General features: G+C 43.3%; 39 non-coding genes across 39 annotated transcripts; all 39 read left to right on the top strand.

The window, feature by feature from the left end:
• Positions 1–65: 65 nt before the first annotated feature.
• Positions 66–139, top strand: trnan-guu (transfer RNA asparagine (anticodon GUU)). The gene has a single exon. It is a non-coding gene; the product is annotated as a tRNA-Asn (tRNA).
• Positions 140–233: 94 nt separating this feature from the next.
• trnan-guu (transfer RNA asparagine (anticodon GUU)) lies at positions 234–307 on the top strand. The gene has a single exon. It is a non-coding gene; the product is annotated as a tRNA-Asn (tRNA).
• Positions 308–399: 92 nt separating this feature from the next.
• trnan-guu (transfer RNA asparagine (anticodon GUU)) lies at positions 400–473 on the top strand. The gene has a single exon. It is a non-coding gene; the product is annotated as a tRNA-Asn (tRNA).
• A 94-nt stretch (positions 474–567) lies between these two features.
• trnan-guu (transfer RNA asparagine (anticodon GUU)) lies at positions 568–641 on the top strand. The gene has a single exon. It is a non-coding gene; the product is annotated as a tRNA-Asn (tRNA).
• A 596-nt stretch (positions 642–1,237) lies between these two features.
• Positions 1,238–1,311, top strand: trnan-guu (transfer RNA asparagine (anticodon GUU)). Its single transcript has one exon. It is a non-coding gene; the product is annotated as a tRNA-Asn (tRNA).
• A 1,218-nt stretch (positions 1,312–2,529) lies between these two features.
• trnan-guu (transfer RNA asparagine (anticodon GUU)) lies at positions 2,530–2,603 on the top strand. Its single transcript has one exon. It is a non-coding gene; the product is annotated as a tRNA-Asn (tRNA).
• Positions 2,604–2,697: 94 nt separating this feature from the next.
• trnan-guu (transfer RNA asparagine (anticodon GUU)) lies at positions 2,698–2,771 on the top strand. Its single transcript has one exon. It is a non-coding gene; the product is annotated as a tRNA-Asn (tRNA).
• Positions 2,772–2,863: 92 nt separating this feature from the next.
• Positions 2,864–2,937, top strand: trnan-guu (transfer RNA asparagine (anticodon GUU)). Its single transcript has one exon. It is a non-coding gene; the product is annotated as a tRNA-Asn (tRNA).
• A 94-nt stretch (positions 2,938–3,031) lies between these two features.
• Positions 3,032–3,105, top strand: trnan-guu (transfer RNA asparagine (anticodon GUU)). The gene has a single exon. It is a non-coding gene; the product is annotated as a tRNA-Asn (tRNA).
• Positions 3,106–3,197: 92 nt separating this feature from the next.
• Positions 3,198–3,271, top strand: trnan-guu (transfer RNA asparagine (anticodon GUU)). Its single transcript has one exon. It is a non-coding gene; the product is annotated as a tRNA-Asn (tRNA).
• A 94-nt stretch (positions 3,272–3,365) lies between these two features.
• Positions 3,366–3,439, top strand: trnan-guu (transfer RNA asparagine (anticodon GUU)). The gene has a single exon. It is a non-coding gene; the product is annotated as a tRNA-Asn (tRNA).
• Positions 3,440–3,531: 92 nt separating this feature from the next.
• trnan-guu (transfer RNA asparagine (anticodon GUU)) lies at positions 3,532–3,605 on the top strand. The gene has a single exon. It is a non-coding gene; the product is annotated as a tRNA-Asn (tRNA).
• A 262-nt stretch (positions 3,606–3,867) lies between these two features.
• trnan-guu (transfer RNA asparagine (anticodon GUU)) lies at positions 3,868–3,941 on the top strand. Its single transcript has one exon. It is a non-coding gene; the product is annotated as a tRNA-Asn (tRNA).
• A 92-nt stretch (positions 3,942–4,033) lies between these two features.
• On the top strand, positions 4,034–4,107 carry trnan-guu (transfer RNA asparagine (anticodon GUU)). The gene has a single exon. It is a non-coding gene; the product is annotated as a tRNA-Asn (tRNA).
• A 94-nt stretch (positions 4,108–4,201) lies between these two features.
• On the top strand, positions 4,202–4,275 carry trnan-guu (transfer RNA asparagine (anticodon GUU)). The gene has a single exon. It is a non-coding gene; the product is annotated as a tRNA-Asn (tRNA).
• Positions 4,276–4,869: 594 nt separating this feature from the next.
• Positions 4,870–4,943, top strand: trnan-guu (transfer RNA asparagine (anticodon GUU)). The gene has a single exon. It is a non-coding gene; the product is annotated as a tRNA-Asn (tRNA).
• Positions 4,944–5,035: 92 nt separating this feature from the next.
• On the top strand, positions 5,036–5,109 carry trnan-guu (transfer RNA asparagine (anticodon GUU)). The gene has a single exon. It is a non-coding gene; the product is annotated as a tRNA-Asn (tRNA).
• Positions 5,110–5,371: 262 nt separating this feature from the next.
• Positions 5,372–5,445, top strand: trnan-guu (transfer RNA asparagine (anticodon GUU)). Its single transcript has one exon. It is a non-coding gene; the product is annotated as a tRNA-Asn (tRNA).
• A 92-nt stretch (positions 5,446–5,537) lies between these two features.
• Positions 5,538–5,611, top strand: trnan-guu (transfer RNA asparagine (anticodon GUU)). Its single transcript has one exon. It is a non-coding gene; the product is annotated as a tRNA-Asn (tRNA).
• Positions 5,612–5,705: 94 nt separating this feature from the next.
• trnan-guu (transfer RNA asparagine (anticodon GUU)) lies at positions 5,706–5,779 on the top strand. Its single transcript has one exon. It is a non-coding gene; the product is annotated as a tRNA-Asn (tRNA).
• A 594-nt stretch (positions 5,780–6,373) lies between these two features.
• trnan-guu (transfer RNA asparagine (anticodon GUU)) lies at positions 6,374–6,447 on the top strand. The gene has a single exon. It is a non-coding gene; the product is annotated as a tRNA-Asn (tRNA).
• A 1,052-nt stretch (positions 6,448–7,499) lies between these two features.
• On the top strand, positions 7,500–7,573 carry trnan-guu (transfer RNA asparagine (anticodon GUU)). Its single transcript has one exon. It is a non-coding gene; the product is annotated as a tRNA-Asn (tRNA).
• A 260-nt stretch (positions 7,574–7,833) lies between these two features.
• trnan-guu (transfer RNA asparagine (anticodon GUU)) lies at positions 7,834–7,907 on the top strand. Its single transcript has one exon. It is a non-coding gene; the product is annotated as a tRNA-Asn (tRNA).
• Positions 7,908–8,646: 739 nt separating this feature from the next.
• Positions 8,647–8,720, top strand: trnan-guu (transfer RNA asparagine (anticodon GUU)). The gene has a single exon. It is a non-coding gene; the product is annotated as a tRNA-Asn (tRNA).
• Positions 8,721–8,814: 94 nt separating this feature from the next.
• Positions 8,815–8,888, top strand: trnan-guu (transfer RNA asparagine (anticodon GUU)). The gene has a single exon. It is a non-coding gene; the product is annotated as a tRNA-Asn (tRNA).
• A 94-nt stretch (positions 8,889–8,982) lies between these two features.
• On the top strand, positions 8,983–9,056 carry trnan-guu (transfer RNA asparagine (anticodon GUU)). The gene has a single exon. It is a non-coding gene; the product is annotated as a tRNA-Asn (tRNA).
• Positions 9,057–10,452: 1,396 nt separating this feature from the next.
• Positions 10,453–10,526, top strand: trnan-guu (transfer RNA asparagine (anticodon GUU)). The gene has a single exon. It is a non-coding gene; the product is annotated as a tRNA-Asn (tRNA).
• Positions 10,527–10,618: 92 nt separating this feature from the next.
• trnan-guu (transfer RNA asparagine (anticodon GUU)) lies at positions 10,619–10,692 on the top strand. Its single transcript has one exon. It is a non-coding gene; the product is annotated as a tRNA-Asn (tRNA).
• A 262-nt stretch (positions 10,693–10,954) lies between these two features.
• trnan-guu (transfer RNA asparagine (anticodon GUU)) lies at positions 10,955–11,028 on the top strand. The gene has a single exon. It is a non-coding gene; the product is annotated as a tRNA-Asn (tRNA).
• Positions 11,029–11,120: 92 nt separating this feature from the next.
• Positions 11,121–11,194, top strand: trnan-guu (transfer RNA asparagine (anticodon GUU)). Its single transcript has one exon. It is a non-coding gene; the product is annotated as a tRNA-Asn (tRNA).
• Positions 11,195–11,288: 94 nt separating this feature from the next.
• On the top strand, positions 11,289–11,362 carry trnan-guu (transfer RNA asparagine (anticodon GUU)). Its single transcript has one exon. It is a non-coding gene; the product is annotated as a tRNA-Asn (tRNA).
• Positions 11,363–11,956: 594 nt separating this feature from the next.
• On the top strand, positions 11,957–12,030 carry trnan-guu (transfer RNA asparagine (anticodon GUU)). Its single transcript has one exon. It is a non-coding gene; the product is annotated as a tRNA-Asn (tRNA).
• Positions 12,031–13,082: 1,052 nt separating this feature from the next.
• On the top strand, positions 13,083–13,156 carry trnan-guu (transfer RNA asparagine (anticodon GUU)). Its single transcript has one exon. It is a non-coding gene; the product is annotated as a tRNA-Asn (tRNA).
• A 260-nt stretch (positions 13,157–13,416) lies between these two features.
• Positions 13,417–13,490, top strand: trnan-guu (transfer RNA asparagine (anticodon GUU)). Its single transcript has one exon. It is a non-coding gene; the product is annotated as a tRNA-Asn (tRNA).
• Positions 13,491–14,229: 739 nt separating this feature from the next.
• On the top strand, positions 14,230–14,303 carry trnan-guu (transfer RNA asparagine (anticodon GUU)). Its single transcript has one exon. It is a non-coding gene; the product is annotated as a tRNA-Asn (tRNA).
• Positions 14,304–14,397: 94 nt separating this feature from the next.
• On the top strand, positions 14,398–14,471 carry trnan-guu (transfer RNA asparagine (anticodon GUU)). The gene has a single exon. It is a non-coding gene; the product is annotated as a tRNA-Asn (tRNA).
• Positions 14,472–14,565: 94 nt separating this feature from the next.
• trnan-guu (transfer RNA asparagine (anticodon GUU)) lies at positions 14,566–14,639 on the top strand. The gene has a single exon. It is a non-coding gene; the product is annotated as a tRNA-Asn (tRNA).
• An 896-nt stretch (positions 14,640–15,535) lies between these two features.
• trnan-guu (transfer RNA asparagine (anticodon GUU)) lies at positions 15,536–15,609 on the top strand. Its single transcript has one exon. It is a non-coding gene; the product is annotated as a tRNA-Asn (tRNA).
• A 92-nt stretch (positions 15,610–15,701) lies between these two features.
• Positions 15,702–15,775, top strand: trnan-guu (transfer RNA asparagine (anticodon GUU)). Its single transcript has one exon. It is a non-coding gene; the product is annotated as a tRNA-Asn (tRNA).
• Positions 15,776–15,783: the final 8 nt, after the last annotated feature.

Genomic DNA, 15,783 nt, shown 5'->3' with positions numbered 1-15,783 from the left:
TTTGAAATTCTGCTTGTTGGCTTGTGTGTTGAAATGCAAAAACTGTAACTATCGCTAATTACAGTGTCTCTGTGGCGCAATGGGTCAGCGCATTCGGCTGTTAACCGAAAGGTTGGTGGTTCGAGCCCACCCAGGGACGTGTTAAACTTTTTCAAAAGTTTCCTTTTGTTTGAATTTCAGCTTCTTTGCTTACGTGATGAAATTCAAAAACTGTAACTATCGCTACTTACAGTGTCTCTGTGGCGCAATGGGTCAGCGCATTCGGCTGTTAACCGAAAGGTTGGTGGTTCGAGCCCACCCAGGGACGTGTAAGTTTTTAAAAATTTCCCTTTGGTTTGAAATTCTGCTTATTGGCTTGTGTGTTAAAATGCAAAAACTAAAATTATTGCTACCTACAGTGTCTCTGTGGCGCAATGGGTCAGCGCATTCGGCTGTTAACCGAAAGGTTGGTGGTTCGAGCCCACCCAGGGACGTGTTACACTTTTTCAAAATTTCCCTTTGGTTTGAAATTCTGCTTGTTGGCTTGTGTGTTGAAATTCAAAAACTGTAACTATCGCTAATTGCAGTGTCTCTGTGGCGCAATGGGTCAGCGCATTCGGCTGTTAACCGAAAGGTTGGTGGTTCGAGTCCACCCAGGGACGTGTTACACTTTTTCAAAAGTTTCCTTTTGTTTGAATTTCAGCTTGTTGGCTTGTGTGTTGAAATTCAAAAACTGTAACTATCGCTACTTAAAGTGTCTCTGTGGCGCAATGGGTCAGCGCATTCGGCTGTTAACCGAAAGGTTGGTGGTTTGAGCCCACCCAGGGACGTGTAAGTTTTTCAAAATTTCCCTTTGGTTTGAAATTCTGCTTGTTGGCTTGTGTGTTGAAATTCAAAAACTAAAATTATTGCTACTTACAGTGTCTCTGTGGCGCAATGGGTCAGCGCATTCGGCTGTTAACCGAAAGGTTGGTGGTTCGAGCCCACACAGGGAAGTGTTACACTTTTTCAAAATTTCCCTTTGGTTTGAAATTCTGCTTGTTGGCTTGTGTGTTGAAATTCAAAAACTGTAACTATTGCTACTTACAGTGACTCTGTGGCGCAATGGGTCAGCGCATTCGGCTGTTAACCGAAAGGTTGTTGGTTCGAGCCCACCCAGGGACGTGTTACACTTTTTCAAAAGTTACCTTTTGTTTGAATTTCAGCTTCTTTGCTTACGTGATGAAATTCAAAAACTGTAACTATCGCTACTTACATTGTCTCTGTGGCGCAATGGGTCAGCGCATTCGGCTGTTAACCGAAAGGTTGGTGGTTCGAACCCACCCAGGGATGTGTAAGTTTTTCAAAATTTCCCTTTGGTTTGAAATTCTGCTTGTTGGCTTGTGTGTTGAAATGCAAAAACTGTAACTATCGCTACTTACAGTGTCTCTGTGGCGCAATGGGTCAGCGCATTCGCCTGTTAACCGAAAGGCTGGTGGTTCGAGCCCACCCAGGCACGTGTTAGTATTTCGCATTTCTTTGAATTTCAGCTTGTTGGCTCGTGTGATGAAATGCAAAAACTGTTACTATCACTAATTACAGTTTTTCTGTGGCACAATCGGTCAGTGTGTTCGGCTGTTAACCAAAAAGTTGGTGGTTCGAGCCCACCCGGTAACGTGTTACACTTTTTCAAAAGTTCCCTTTCGTTTGAATTTCAGCTTCTTTGCTTATGTGATGAAAAACAGTAGCTAATTATACTTGAAGTGTCTCTGTGGCGCATTCGGCTGTTAACCGAAAGGTTGATAGTTCGAGCCCACCCAGGGATGTGTTAGTTTTTCAGAATTTCCCTTTGGTTTGAAATTCTGCTTGTTGGCTTGTGTGTTGAAATGCAAAAACTAAAACTATCGCTACTTACAAAGTCTCTGTAGCGCAATGGGTAAGCGCATTCGGCTGTTAACTGAAAGGTTGGTGGTTCGAGCCCACCCAGGGAAGTGTTAGTTTTTCAAAAATTCCCTTTGTTTTGAAATTCTGCTTGTTGGCTTGTGTGTTGACATGCAAAAACTGTAAATATTGCTAAATTCAGTGTCTCTGTGGTGCAATGGGTTAGCGCATTCGGCTGTTAACCGAAAAGTTGGTGGTTCGAGCCCACCCGTTGACGTGTTACACTTTTTCAAAAGTTCCCTTTCGTTTGAAATTCAGCTTCTTTGCTTATGTGATGAAATTCAAAAACTGTAACTATTTATACTTGAAGTGTCTCTGTGGCGCATTCGGCTGGTAACCAAAAGGTTGGTGGTTCGAGCCCACCCGGTGACGAGTTAGATTTTCAGAATTTCCCTTTGGTTTGAAATTCTGCTTGTTGGCTTGTGTGTTGAAATGCAAAAACTAAAACTATCGCTACTTGCAGTGTCTCTGTGGTGCAATGGGTCAGCGCATTCGGCTGTTAACCGAAAGGTTGGTGGTTCGAGCAAACCCAGGGACGTGTTAGTTTTTCAAAATTTCCCGTTGGTTTGAAATTCTGCTTGTTGGCTTGTGTGTTGAAATGCAAAAACTAAAATTATTGCTACTTACAGTGTCTCTGTGGCGCAATGGGTCAGCGCATTCGGCTGTTAACCGAAAGGTTGGTGGTTCGAGCCCACCCAGGGACGTGTTAAACTTTTTCAAAAGTTTCCTTTTGTTTGAATTTCAGCTTCTTTGCTTACGTGATGAAATTCAAAAACTGTAACTATCGCTACTTACAGTGTCTCTGTGGCGCAATGGGTCAGCGCATTCGGCTGTTAACCGAAAGGTTGGTGGTTCGAGCCCACCCAGGGACGTGTAAGTTTTTCAAAATTTCCCTTTGGTTTGAAATTCTGCTTGTTGGCTTGTGTGTTGAAATGCAAAAACTAAAATTATTGCTACTTACATTGTCTCTGTGGCGCAATGGGTCAGCGCATTCGGCTGTTAACCGAAAGGTTGGTGGTTCGAGCCCACCCAGGGACGTGTTACACTTTTTCAAAATTTCCATTTGGTTTGAATTTCAGCTTCTTTGCTTACGTGATGAAATTCAAAAACTGTAACTATCGCTACTTACAGTGTCTCTGTGGCGCAATGGGTCAGCGCATTCGGCTGTTAACCGAAAGGTTGGTGGTTCGAGCCCACCCAGGGATGTGTAAGTTTTTCAAAATTTCCCTTTGGTTTGAAATTCTGCTTGTTGGCTTGTGTGTTGAAATGCAAAAACTAAAATTATTGCTACTTACATTGTCTCTGTGGCGCAATGGGTCAGCGCATTCGGCTGTTAACCGAAAGGTTGGTGGTTCGAGCCCACCCAGGGACGTGTTACACTTTTTCAAAATTTCCATTTGGTTTGAATTTCAGCTTCTTTGCTTACGTGATGAAATTCAAAAACTGTAACTATCGCTACTTACAGTGTCTCTGTGGCGCAATGGGTCAGCGCATTCGGCTGTTAACCGAAAGGTTGGTGGTTCGAGCCCACCCAGGGATGTGTAAGTTTTTCAAAATTTCCCTTTGGTTTGAAATTCTGCTTGTTGGCTTGTGTGTTGAAATGCAAAAACTAAAATTATTGCTGCTTACATTGTCTCTGTGGCGCAATGGGTCAGCGCATTCGGCTGTTAACCGAAAGGTTGGTGGTTCGAGCCCACCCAGGGACGTGTTACACTTTTTCAAAATTTCCATTTGGTTTGAAATTCTGCTTGTTGGCTTGTGTGTTGAAATTCAAAAACTGTAACTATCGCTACTTACAGTGTCTCTGTGGCGCAATGGGTCAGCGCATTTGGCTGTTAACCGAAAGGATGGTGGTTCGAGCCCACCCAGGGACGTGTTACACTTTTTCAAAAGTTTCCTTTTGTTTGAATTTCAGCTTCTTTGCTTACGTGATGAAATTCAAAAACTGTAACTATCGCTACTTACAGTGTCTCTGTGGCGCAATGGGTCAGCGCATTCGGCTGTTAACCGAAAGGTTGGTGGTTCGAGCCCACCCAGGGACGTGTAAGTTTTTCAAAATTTCCCTTTGGTTTGAAATTCTGCTTGTTGGCTTGTGTGTTGAAATGCAAAAACTAAAATTATTGCTACTTACAGTGTCTCTGTGGCGCAATGGGTCAGCGCATTCGGCTGTTAACTGAAAGGTTGGTGGTTCGAGCCCACCCAGGGACGTGTTACACTTTTTCAAAATTTCCCTTTGGTTTGAAATTCTGCTTGTTGGCTTGTGTGTTGAAATTCAAAAACTGTAACTATCGCTACTTACAGTGTCTCTGTGGCGCAATGGGTCAGCGCATTCGGCTGTTAACCGAAAGGTTGGTGGTTCGAGCCCACCCAGGGACGTGTTACACTTTTTCAAAAGTTTCCTTTTGTTTGAATTTCAGCTTCTTTGCTTACGTGATGAAATTCAAAAACTGTAATTTTCGCTACTTACAGTGTCTCTGTGGCGCAATGGGTCAGCGCATTCAGCTGTTAACCGAAAGGTTGGTGGTTCGAGCCCACCCAGGGACGTGTAGGTTTTTCAAAATTTCTCTTTTGTTTGAAATTCTGCTTCTTGGCTTGTGTGTTGAAATGCAAAAACTGTAACTATCGCTAATTACAGTGTCTCTGTGGCGCAATGGGTCAGCGCATTCGGCTGTTAACCGAAAGGTTGGTGGTTCGAGCCTACCCAGGGACGTGTAAGTTTTTCAAAATTTCCCTTTGGTTTGAAATTCTGCTTGTTGGCTTGTGTGTTGAAATGCAAAAACTAAAATTATTGCTACTTACAGTGTCTCTGTGGCGCAATGGGTCAGCGCATTCGGCTGTTAACCGAAAGGTTGGTGGTTAGAGCCCACCCAGGGACGTGTTACACTTTTTCAAAAGTTTCCTTTTGTTTGAATTTCAGCTTCTTTGCTTACGTGATGAAATTCAAAAACTGTAACTATCACTACTTACAGTGTCCTTGTGGCGCAATGGGTCAGCGCATTCGGCTGTTAACCGAAAGGTTGGTGGTTCGAGCCCACCCAGGGACGTGTAAGTTTTTCAAAATTTCCCTTTGGTTTGAAATTCTGCTTGTTGGCTTGTGTGTTGAAATGCAAAAACTAAAAATATTGCTACTTACAGTGTCTCTGTGGCGCAATGGGACAGCGCATTCGGCTGTTAACCGAAAGGTTGGTGGTTCGAGCCCACCCAGGGACGTGTTACACTTTTTCAAAATTTCCCTTTGGTTTGAAATTCTGCTTGTTGGCTTGTGTGTTGAAATTCAAAAACTGTAACTATCGCTACTTACAGTTTCTCTGTGGCGCAATGGGTCAGCGCATTCGGCTGTTAACCGAAAGGTTGGTGGTTTGAGCCCACCCAGGGACGTGTTACACTTTTTCAAAAGTTTCCTTTTGTTTGAATTTCAGCTTCTTTGCTTACGTGATGAAATTCAAAAACTGTAACTATCGCTACTTACAGTGTCTCTGTGGCGCAATGGGTCAGCGCATTCGGCTGTTAACCGAAAGGTTGGTGGTTCGAGCCCACCCAGGGACGTGTAAGTTTTTCAAAATTTCCCTTTGGTTTGAAATTCTGCTTGTTGGCTTGTGTGTTGAAATGCAAAAACTAAAATTATTGCTACTTACAGTGTCTCTGTGGCGCAATGGGTCAGCGCATTCGGCTGTTAACTGAAAGGTTGGTGGTTCGAGCCCACCCAGGGACGTGTTACACTTTTTCAAAATTTCCCTTTGGTTTGAAATTCTGCTTGTTGGCTTGTGTGTTGAAATTCAAAAACTGTAACTATCGCTACTTACAGTGTCTCTGTGGCGCAATGGGTCAGCGCATTCGGCTGTTAACTGAAAGGTTGGTGGTTCGAGCCCACCCAGGGACGTGTTACACTTTTTCAAAAGTTTCCTTTTGTTTGAATTTCAGCTTCTTTGCTTACGTGATGAAATTCAAAAACTGTAATTTTCGCTACTTACAGTGTCTCTGTGGCGCAATGGGTCAGCGCATTCAGCTGTTAACCGAAAGGTTGGTGGTTCGAGCCCACCCAGGGACGTGTAAGTTTTTCAAAATTACCCTTTTGTTTGAAATTCTGCTTGTTGGCTTGTGTGTTGAAATGCAAAAACTGTAACTATTGCTAATTACAGTGTCTCTGTGGCGCAATGGGTCAGCGCATTCGGCTGTTAACCGAAAGGTTGGTGGTTCGAGCCTACCCAGGGACGTGTAAGTTTTTCAAAATTTCCCTTTGGTTTGAAATTCTGCTTGTTGGCTTGTGTGTTGAAATGCAAAAACTAAAATTATTGCTACTTACAGTGTCTCTGTGGCGCAATGGGTCAGCGCATTCGGCTGTTAACCGAAAGGTTGGTGGTTAGAGCCCACCCAGGGACGTGTTACACTTTTTCAAAAGTTTCCTTTTGTTTGAATTTCAGCTTCTTTGCTTACGTGATGAAATTCAAAAACTGTAACTATCACTACTTACAGTGTCTCTGTGGCGCAATGGGTCAGCGCATTCGGCTGTTAACCGAAAGGTTGGTGGTTCGAGCCCACCCAGGGATGTGTAAGTTTTTCAAAATTTCCCTTTGGTTTGAAATTCTGCTTGTTGGCTTGTGTGTTGAAATGCAAAAACTGTAACTATCGCTAATTACAGTGTCTCTGTGGCGCAATGGGTCAGCGCATTCGGCTGTTAACCGAAAGGTTGGTGGTTCGAGCCCACCCAGGCACGTGTTAGTATTTCGCATTTCTTTGAATTTCAGCTTGTTGGCTTGTGTGATGAAATTCAAAAACTGTAACTATTTATACTTGAAGTGTCTCTGTGGTTCATTCGGCTGTTAACCGAAAGGTTGGTGGTTCGAGCCCACCCAGGGACGTGTTACACTTTTTCAAAATTTCCCTTTGGTTTTAAATTCTGCTTGTTGGCTTGTGTGTTGCAATGCAAAAACTGTTAATATTGCTAATTTCAGTGTCTCCGTGGCGCAATGGGTTAGCGCATTCGGCTGTTAACCGAAAGGTTGGTGGTTCGAGCCCACCCAGGGACTTATTACACTTTTTAAAAAAAATCCCTTTCTTTTGAATTTCAGCTTCTTTGCTTATGTGATGAAATTCAAAAACTGTAACTATTTATACTTGAAGTGTATCTGTGGCGCATTCAGCTGTTAACCGAAAGGTTGGTGGTTCGAGCCCACCCGGTGACGTGTTACACTTTTTCAAAAGTTCCCTTTCGTTTGAATTTCAGCTTCTTTGCTTATGTGATGAAATTCAAAAACTGTAACTATTTATACTTGAAGTGTCTCTGTGGTGCATTCGGCTGTTAACCGAAAGGTTGGTAGTTCGAGCCCACCCAGGGACGTGTTACACTTTTTCAAAATTTCCCTTTGGTTTGAAATTCTGCTTGTTGGCTTGTGTGTTGAAATTCAAAAACTGTAACTAACGCTACTTACAGTGTCTCTGTGGCGCAATGGGTCAGCGCATTCGGCTGTTAACCGAAAGGTTGGTGGTTCGAGCCCACCCAGGTACGTGTTACACTTTTTCAAAAGTTTCCTTTTGTTTGAATTTCAGCTTCTTTGCTTACGTGATGAAATTCAAAAACTGTAACTATCGCTACTTACAGTGTCTCTGTGGCGCAATGGGTCAGCGCATTCGGCTGTTAACCGAAAGGATGGTGGTTCGAGCCCACCCAGGGACGTGTAAGTTTTTCAAAATTTCCCTTTGGTTTGAAATTCTGCTTGTTGGCTTGCGTGTTGAAATGCAAAAACTAAAATTATTGCTACTTACAGTGTCTCTGTGGCGCAATGGGTCAGCGCATTTGGCTGTTAACCGAAAGGTTGGTGGTTCGAGCCCACCCAGGGACGTGTTACACTTTTTCAAAATTTCCCTTTGGTTTGAAATTCTGCTTGTTGGCTTGTGTGTTGAAATTCAAAAACTGTAACTATCGCTACTTACAGTGTCTCTGTGGCGCAATGGGTCAGCGCATTCGGCTGTTAACCGAAAGGTTGGTGGTTCGAGCCCACCTAGGGACGTGTTACACTTTTTAAAAAAAATCCCTTTCTTTTGAATTTCAGCTTCTTTGCTTATGTGATGAAATTCAAAAACTGTAACTATTTATACTTGAAGTGTCTCTGTGGCGCATTCAGCTGTTAACCGAAAGGTTGGTGGTTCGAGCCCACCCGGTGACGTGTTACACTTTTTCAAAAGTTCCCTTTCGTTTGAATTTCAGCTTCTTTGCTTATGTGATGAAATTCAAAAACTGTAACTATTTATACTTGAAGTGTCTCTGTGGTGCATTCGGCTGTTAACCGAAAGATTGGTAGTTCGAGCCCACCCAGGGACGTGTTACACTTTTTCAAAATTTCCCTTTGGTTTGAAATTCTGCTTGTTGGCTTGTGTGTTGAAATTTAAAAACTGTAACTATCGCTACTTACAGTGTCTCTGTGGCGCAATGGGTCAGCGCATTCGGCTGTTAACCGAAAGGTTGGTGGTTCGAGCCCACCCAGGTACGTGTTACACTTTTTCAAAAGTTTCCTTTTGTTTGAATTTCAGCTTCTTTGCTTACGTGATGAAATTCAAAAACTGTAACTATCGCTACTTACAGTGTCTCTGTGGCGCAATGGGTCAGCGCATTCGGATGTTAACCGAAAGGTTGGTGGTACGAGCCCACCCAGGGACGTGTAAGTTTTTCAAAATTTCCCTTTGGTTTGAAATTCTGCTTGTTGGCTTGTGTGTTGAAATGCAAAAACTAAAATTATTGCTACTTACAGTGTCTCTGTGGCGCAATGGGTCAGCGCATTCGGCTGTTAACTGAAAGGTTGGTGGTTCGAGCCCACCCAGGGACGTGTTACACTTTTTCAAAATTTCCCTTTGGTTTGAAATTCTGCTTGTTGGCTTGTGTGTTGAAATTCAAAAACTGTAACTATCGCTACTTACAGTGTCTCTGTGGCGCAATGGGTCAGCGCATTCGGCTGTTGACCGAAAGGTTGGTGGTTCGAGCCCACCCAGGGACGTGTTACACTTTTTCAAAAGTTTCCTTTTGTTTGAATTTCAGCTTCTTTGCTTACGTGATGAAATTCAAAAACTGTAATTTTCGTTACTTACAGTGTCTCTGTGGCGCAATGGGTCAGCGCATTCGGCTGTTAACCGAAAGGTTGGTGGTTCGAGCCCACCCAGGGACGTGTTACACTTTTTCAAAAGTTTCCTTTTGTTTGAATTTCAGCTTCTTTGCTTACGTGATGAAATTCAAAAACTGTAACTATCGCTACTTACAGTGTCTCTGTGGCGCAATGGGTCAGCGCATTCGGCTGTTAACCGAAAGGTTGGTGGTTCGAGCCTACCCAGGGACGTGTAAGTTTTTCAAAATTTCCCTTTGGTTTGAAATTCTGCTTGTTGGCTTGTGTGTTGAAATGCAAAAACTGTAACTATCGCTAATTACAGTGTCTCTGTGGCGCAATGGGTCAGCGCATTCGGCTGTTAACCGAAAGGTTGGTGGTTCGAGCCCACCCAGGCACGTGTTAGTATTTCGCATTTCTTTGAATTTCAGCTTGTTGGCTAGTGTGATGAAATTCAAAAACTGTAACTATTTATACTTGAAGTGTCTCTGTGGCGCATTCAGCTGTTAACCGAAAGGTTGGTGGTTCGAGCCCACCCGGTGACGTGTTACACTTTTTCAAAAGTTCCCTTTCGTTTGAATTTCAGCTTCTTTGCTTATGTGATGAAATTCAAAAACTGTAACTATTTGTACTTGAAGTGTCTCTGTGGTGCATTCGGCTGTTAACCGAAAGGTTGGTAGTTCGAGCCCACCTAGGGACGTGTTACACTTTTTCAAAATTTCCCTTTGGTTTGAAATTCTGCTTGTTGGCTTGTGTGTTGAAATTCAAAAACTGTAACTAACGCTACTTACAGTGTCTCTGTGGCGCAATGGGTCAGCGCATTCGGCTGTTAACCGAAAGGTTGGTGGGTCGAGCCCACCCAGGTACGTGTTACACTTTTTCAAAAGTTTCCTTTTGTTTGAATTTCAGCTTCTTTGCTTACGTGATGAAATTCAAAAACTGTAATTTTCGCTACTTACAGTGTCTCTGTGGCGCAATGGGTCAGCGCATTCAGCTGTTAACCGAAAGGTTGGTGGTTCGAGCCCACCCAGGGACGTGTAGGTTTTTCAAAATTTCCCTTTTGTTTGAAATTCTGCTTCTTGGCTTGTGTGTTGAAATGCAAAAACTGTAACTATCGCTAATTACAGTGTCTCTGTGGCGCAATGGGTCAGCGCATTCGGCTGTTAACCGAAAGGTTGGTGGTTCGAGCCTACCCAGGGACGTGTAAGTTTTTCAAAATTTCCCTTTGGTTTGAAATTCTGCTTGTTGGCTTGTGTGTTGAAATGCAAAAACTAAAATTATTGCTACTTACAGTGTCTCTGTGGCGCAATGGGTCAGCGCATTCGGCTGTTAACCGAAAGGTTGGTGGTTAGAGCCCACCCAGGGACGTGTTACACTTTTTCAAAAGTTTCCTTTTGTTTGAATTTCAGCTTCTTTGCTTACGTGATGAAATTCAAAAACTGTAACTATCACTACTTACAGTGTCCTTGTGGCGCAATGGGTCAGCGCATTCGGCTGTTAACCGAAAGGTTGGTGGTTCGAGCCCACCCAGGGACGTGTAAGTTTTTCAAAATTTCCCTTTGGTTTGAAATTCTGCTTGTTGGCTTGTGTGTTGAAATGCAAAAACTAAAAATATTGCTACTTACAGTGTCTCTGTGGCGCAATGGGACAGCGCATTCGGCTGTTAACCGAAAGGTTGGTGGTTCGAGCCCACCCAGGGACGTGTTACACTTTTTCAAAATTTCCCTTTGGTTTGAAATTCTGCTTGTTGGCTTGTGTGTTGAAATTCAAAAACTGTAACTATCGCTACTTACAGTTTCTCTGTGGCGCAATGGGTCAGCGCATTCGGCTGTTAACCGAAAGGTTGGTGGTTTGAGCCCACCCAGGGACGTGTTACACTTTTTCAAAAGTTTCCTTTTGTTTGAATTTCAGCTTCTTTGCTTACGTGATGAAATTCAAAAACTGTAACTATCGCTACTTACAGTGTCTCTGTGGCGCAATGGGTCAGCGCATTCGGCTGTTAACCGAAAGGTTGGTGGTTCGAGCCCACCCAGGGACGTGTAAGTTTTTCAAAATTTCCCTTTGGTTTGAAATTCTGCTTGTTGGCTTGTGTGTTGAAATGCAAAAACTAAAATTATTGCTACTTACAGTGTCTCTGTGGCGCAATGGGTCAGCGCATTCGGCTGTTAACTGAAAGGTTGGTGGTTCGAGCCCACCCAGGGACGTGTTACACTTTTTCAAAATTTCCCTTTGGTTTGAAATTCTGCTTGTTGGCTTGTGTGTTGAAATTCAAAAACTGTAACTATCGCTACTTACAGTGTCTCTGTGGCGCAATGGGTCAGCGCATTCGGCTGTTAACTGAAAGGTTGGTGGTTCGAGCCCACCCAGGGACGTGTTACACTTTTTCAAAAGTTTCCTTTTGTTTGAATTTCAGCTTCTTTGCTTACGTGATGAAATTCAAAAACTGTAATTTTCGCTACTTACAGTGTCTCTGTGGCGCAATGGGTCAGCGCATTCAGCTGTTAACCGAAAGGTTGGTGGTTCGAGCCCACCCAGGGACGTGTAAGTTTTTCAAAATTACCCTTTTGTTTGAAATTCTGCTTGTTGGCTTGTGTGTTGAAATGCAAAAACTGTAACTATTGCTAATTACAGTGTCTCTGTGGCGCAATGGGTCAGCGCATTCGGCTGTTAACCGAAAGGTTGGTGGTTCGAGCCTACCCAGGGACGTGTAAGTTTTTCAAAATTTCCCTTTGGTTTGAAATTCTGCTTGTTGGCTTGTGTGTTGAAATGCAAAAACTAAAATTATTGCTACTTACAGTGTCTCTGTGGCGCAATGGGTCAGCGCATTCGGCTGTTAACCGAAAGGTTGGTGGTTAGAGCCCACCCAGGGACGTGTTACACTTTTTCAAAAGTTTCCTTTTGTTTGAATTTCAGCTTCTTTGCTTACGTGATGAAATTCAAAAACTGTAACTATCACTACTTACAGTGTCTCTGTGGCGCAATGGGTCAGCGCATTCGGCTGTTAACCGAAAGGTTGGTGGTTCGAGCCCACCCAGGGATGTGTAAGTTTTTCAAAATTTCCCTTTGGTTTGAAATTCTGCTTGTTGGCTTGTGTGTTGAAATGCAAAAACTGTAACTATCGCTAATTACAGTGTCTCTGTGGCGCAATGGGTCAGCGCATTCGGCTGTTAACCGAAAGGTTGGTGGTTCGAGCCCACCCAGGCACGTGTTAGTATTTCGCATTTCTTTGAATTTCAGCTTGTTGGCTTGTGTGATGAAATTCAAAAACTGTAACTATTTATACTTGAAGTGTCTCTGTGGTTCATTCGGCTGTTAACCGAAAGGTTGGTGGTTCGAGCCCACCCAGGGACGTGTTACACTTTTTCAAAATTTCCCTTTGGTTTTAAATTCTGCTTGTTGGCTTGTGTGTTGCAATGCAAAAACTGTTAATATTGCTAATTTCAGTGTCTCCGTGGCGCAATGGGTTAGCGCATTCGGCTGTTAACCGAAAGGTTGGTGGTTCGAGCCCACCCAGGGACTTATTACACTTTTTAAAAAAAATCCCTTTCTTTTGAATTTCAGCTTCTTTGCTTATGTGATGAAATTCAAAAACTGTAACTATTTATACTTGAAGTGTATCTGTGGCGCATTCAGCTGTTAACCGAAAGGTTGGTGGTTCGAGCCCACCCGGTGACGTGTTACACTTTTTCAAAAGTTCCCTTTCGTTTGAATTTCAGCTTCTTTGCTTATGTGATGAAATTCAAAAACTGTAACTATTTATACTTGAAGTGTCTCTGTGGTGCATTCGGCTGTTAACCGAAAGGTTGGTAGTTCGAGCCCACCCAGGGACGTGTTACACTTTTTCAAAATTTCCCTTTGGTTTGAAATTCTGCTTGTTGGCTTGTGTGTTGAAATTCAAAAACTGTAACTAACGCTACTTACAGTGTCTCTGTGGCGCAATGGGTCAGCGCATTCGGCTGTTAACCGAAAGGTTGGTGGTTCGAGCCCACCCAGGTACGTGTTACACTTTTTCAAAAGTTTCCTTTTGTTTGAATTTCAGCTTCTTTGCTTACGTGATGAAATTCAAAAACTGTAACTATCGCTACTTACAGTGTCTCTGTGGCGCAATGGGTCAGCGCATTCGGCTGTTAACCGAAAGGATGGTGGTTCGAGCCCACCCAGGGACGTGTAAGTTTTTCAAAATTTCCCTTTGGTTTGAAATTCTGCTTGTTGGCTTGCGTGTTGAAATGCAAAAACTAAAATTATTGCTACTTACAGTGTCTCTGTGGCGCAATGGGTCAGCGCATTTGGCTGTTAACCGAAAGGTTGGTGGTTCGAGCCCACCCAGGGACGTGTTACACTTTTTCAAAATTTCCCTTTGGTTTGAAATTCTGCTTGTTGGCTTGTGTGTTGAAATTCAAAAACTGTAACTATCGCTACTTACAGTGTCTCTGTGGCGCAATGGGTCAGCGCATTCGGCTGTTAACCGAAAGGTTGGTGGTTCGAGCCCACCTAGGGACGTGTTACACTTTTTAAAAAAAATCCCTTTCTTTTGAATTTCAGCTTCTTTGCTTATGTGATGAAATTCAAAAACTGTAACTATTTATACTTGAAGTGTCTCTGTGGCGCATTCAGCTGTTAACCGAAAGGTTGGTGGTTCGAGCCCACCCGGTGACGTGTTACACTTTTTCAAAAGTTCCCTTTCGTTTGAATTTCAGCTTCTTTGCTTATGTGATGAAATTCAAAAACTGTAACTATTTATACTTGAAGTGTCTCTGTGGTGCATTCGGCTGTTAACCGAAAGATTGGTAGTTCGAGCCCACCCAGGGACGTGTTACACTTTTTCAAAATTTCCCTTTGGTTTGAAATTCTGCTTGTTGGCTTGTGTGTTGAAATTTAAAAACTGTAACTATCGCTACTTACAGTGTCTCTGTGGCGCAATGGGTCAGCGCATTCGGCTGTTAACCGAAAGGTTGGTGGTTCGAGCCCACCCAGGTACGTGTTACACTTTTTCAAAAGTTTCCTTTTGTTTGAATTTCAGCTTCTTTGCTTACGTGATGAAATTCAAAAACTGTAACTATCGCTACTTACAGTGTCTCTGTGGCGCAATGGGTCAGCGCATTCGGATGTTAACCGAAAGGTTGGTGGTACGAGCCCACCCAGGGACGTGTAAGTTTTTCAAAATTTCCCTTTGGTTTGAAATTCTGCTTGTTGGCTTGTGTGTTGAAATGCAAAAACTAAAATTATTGCTACTTACAGTGTCTCTGTGGCGCAATGGGTCAGCGCATTCGGCTGTTAACTGAAAGGTTGGTGGTTCGAGCCCACCCAGGGACGTGTTACACTTTTTCAAAATTTCCCTTTGGTTTGAAATTCTGCTTGTTGGCTTGTGTGTTGAAATTCAAAAACTGTAACTATCGCTACTTACAGTGTCTCTGTGGCGCAATGGGTCAGCGCATTCGGCTGTTGACCGAAAGGTTGGTGGTTCGAGCCCACCCAGGGACGTGTTACACTTTTTCAAAAGTTTCCTTTTGTTTGAATTTCAGCTTCTTTGCTTACGTGATGAAATTCAAAAACTGTAATTTTCGTTACTTACAGTGTCTCTGTGGCGCAATGGGTCAGCGCATTCGGCTGTTAACCGAAAGGTTGGTGGTTCGAGCCCACCCAGGGACGTGTTACACTTTTTCAAAAGTTTCCTTTTGTTTGAATTTCAGCTTCTTTGCTTACGTGATGAAATTCAAAAACTGTAACTATCGCTACTTACAGTGTCTCTGTGGCGCAATGGGTCAGCGCATTCGGCTGTTAACCGAAAGGTTGGTGGTTCGAGCCTACCCAGGGACGTGTAAGTTTTTCAAAATTTCCCTTTGGTTTGAAATTCTGCTTGTTGGCTTGTGTGTTGAAATGCAAAAACTGTAACTATCGCTAATTACAGTGTCTCTGTGGCGCAATGGGTCAGCGCATTCGGCTGTTAACCGAAAGGTTGGTGGTTCGAGCCCACCCAGGCACGTGTTAGTATTTCGCATTTCTTTGAATTTCAGCTTGTTGGCTAGTGTGATGAAATTCAAAAACTGTAACTATTTATACTTGAAGTGTCTCTGTGGCGCATTCAGCTGTTAACCGAAAGGTTGGTGGTTCGAGCCCACCCGGTGACGTGTTACACTTTTTCAAAAGTTCCCTTTCGTTTGAATTTCAGCTTCTTTGCTTATGTGATGAAATTCAAAAACTGTAACTATTTGTACTTGAAGTGTCTCTGTGGTGCATTCGGCTGTTAACCGAAAGGTTGGTAGTTCGAGCCCACCTAGGGACGTGTTACACTTTTTCAAAATTTCCCTTTGGTTTGAAATTCTGCTTGTTGGCTTGTGTGTTGAAATTCAAAAACTGTAACTAACGCTACTTACAGTGTCTCTGTGGCGCAATGGGTCAGCGCATTCGGCTGTTAACCGAAAGGTTGGTGGGTCGAGCCCACCCAGGTACGTGTTACACTTTTTCAAAAGTTTCCTTTTGTTTGAATTTCAGCTTCTTTGCTTACGTGATGAAATTCAAAAACTGTAACTATCGCTACTTACAGTGTCTCTGTGGCGCAATGGGTCAGCGCATTCGGCTGTTAACCGAAAGGATGGTGGTTCGAGCCCACCCAGGGACGTGTAAGTTTTTCAAAATTTCCCTTTGGTTTGAAATTCTGCTTGTTGGCTTGCGTGTTGAAATGCAAAAACTAAAATTATTGCTACTTACAGTGTCTCTGTGGCGCAATGGGTCAGCGCATTCGGCTGTTAACCGAAAGGTTGGTGGTTCGAGCCCACCCAGGGACGTGTTACAC

Source organism: Leptonotus elevatus, chromosome 1 (assembly GCF_054856555.1).
Source record: "Leptonotus elevatus isolate MCC_2025b chromosome 1, RoL_Lele_1.0, whole genome shotgun sequence".
Taxonomy (NCBI): domain Eukaryota; kingdom Metazoa; phylum Chordata; class Actinopteri; order Syngnathiformes; family Syngnathidae; genus Leptonotus; species Leptonotus elevatus.
Note: the sequence above shows the minus strand (reverse complement) of the source record. Positions and strands in the feature narration are given on the sequence as shown.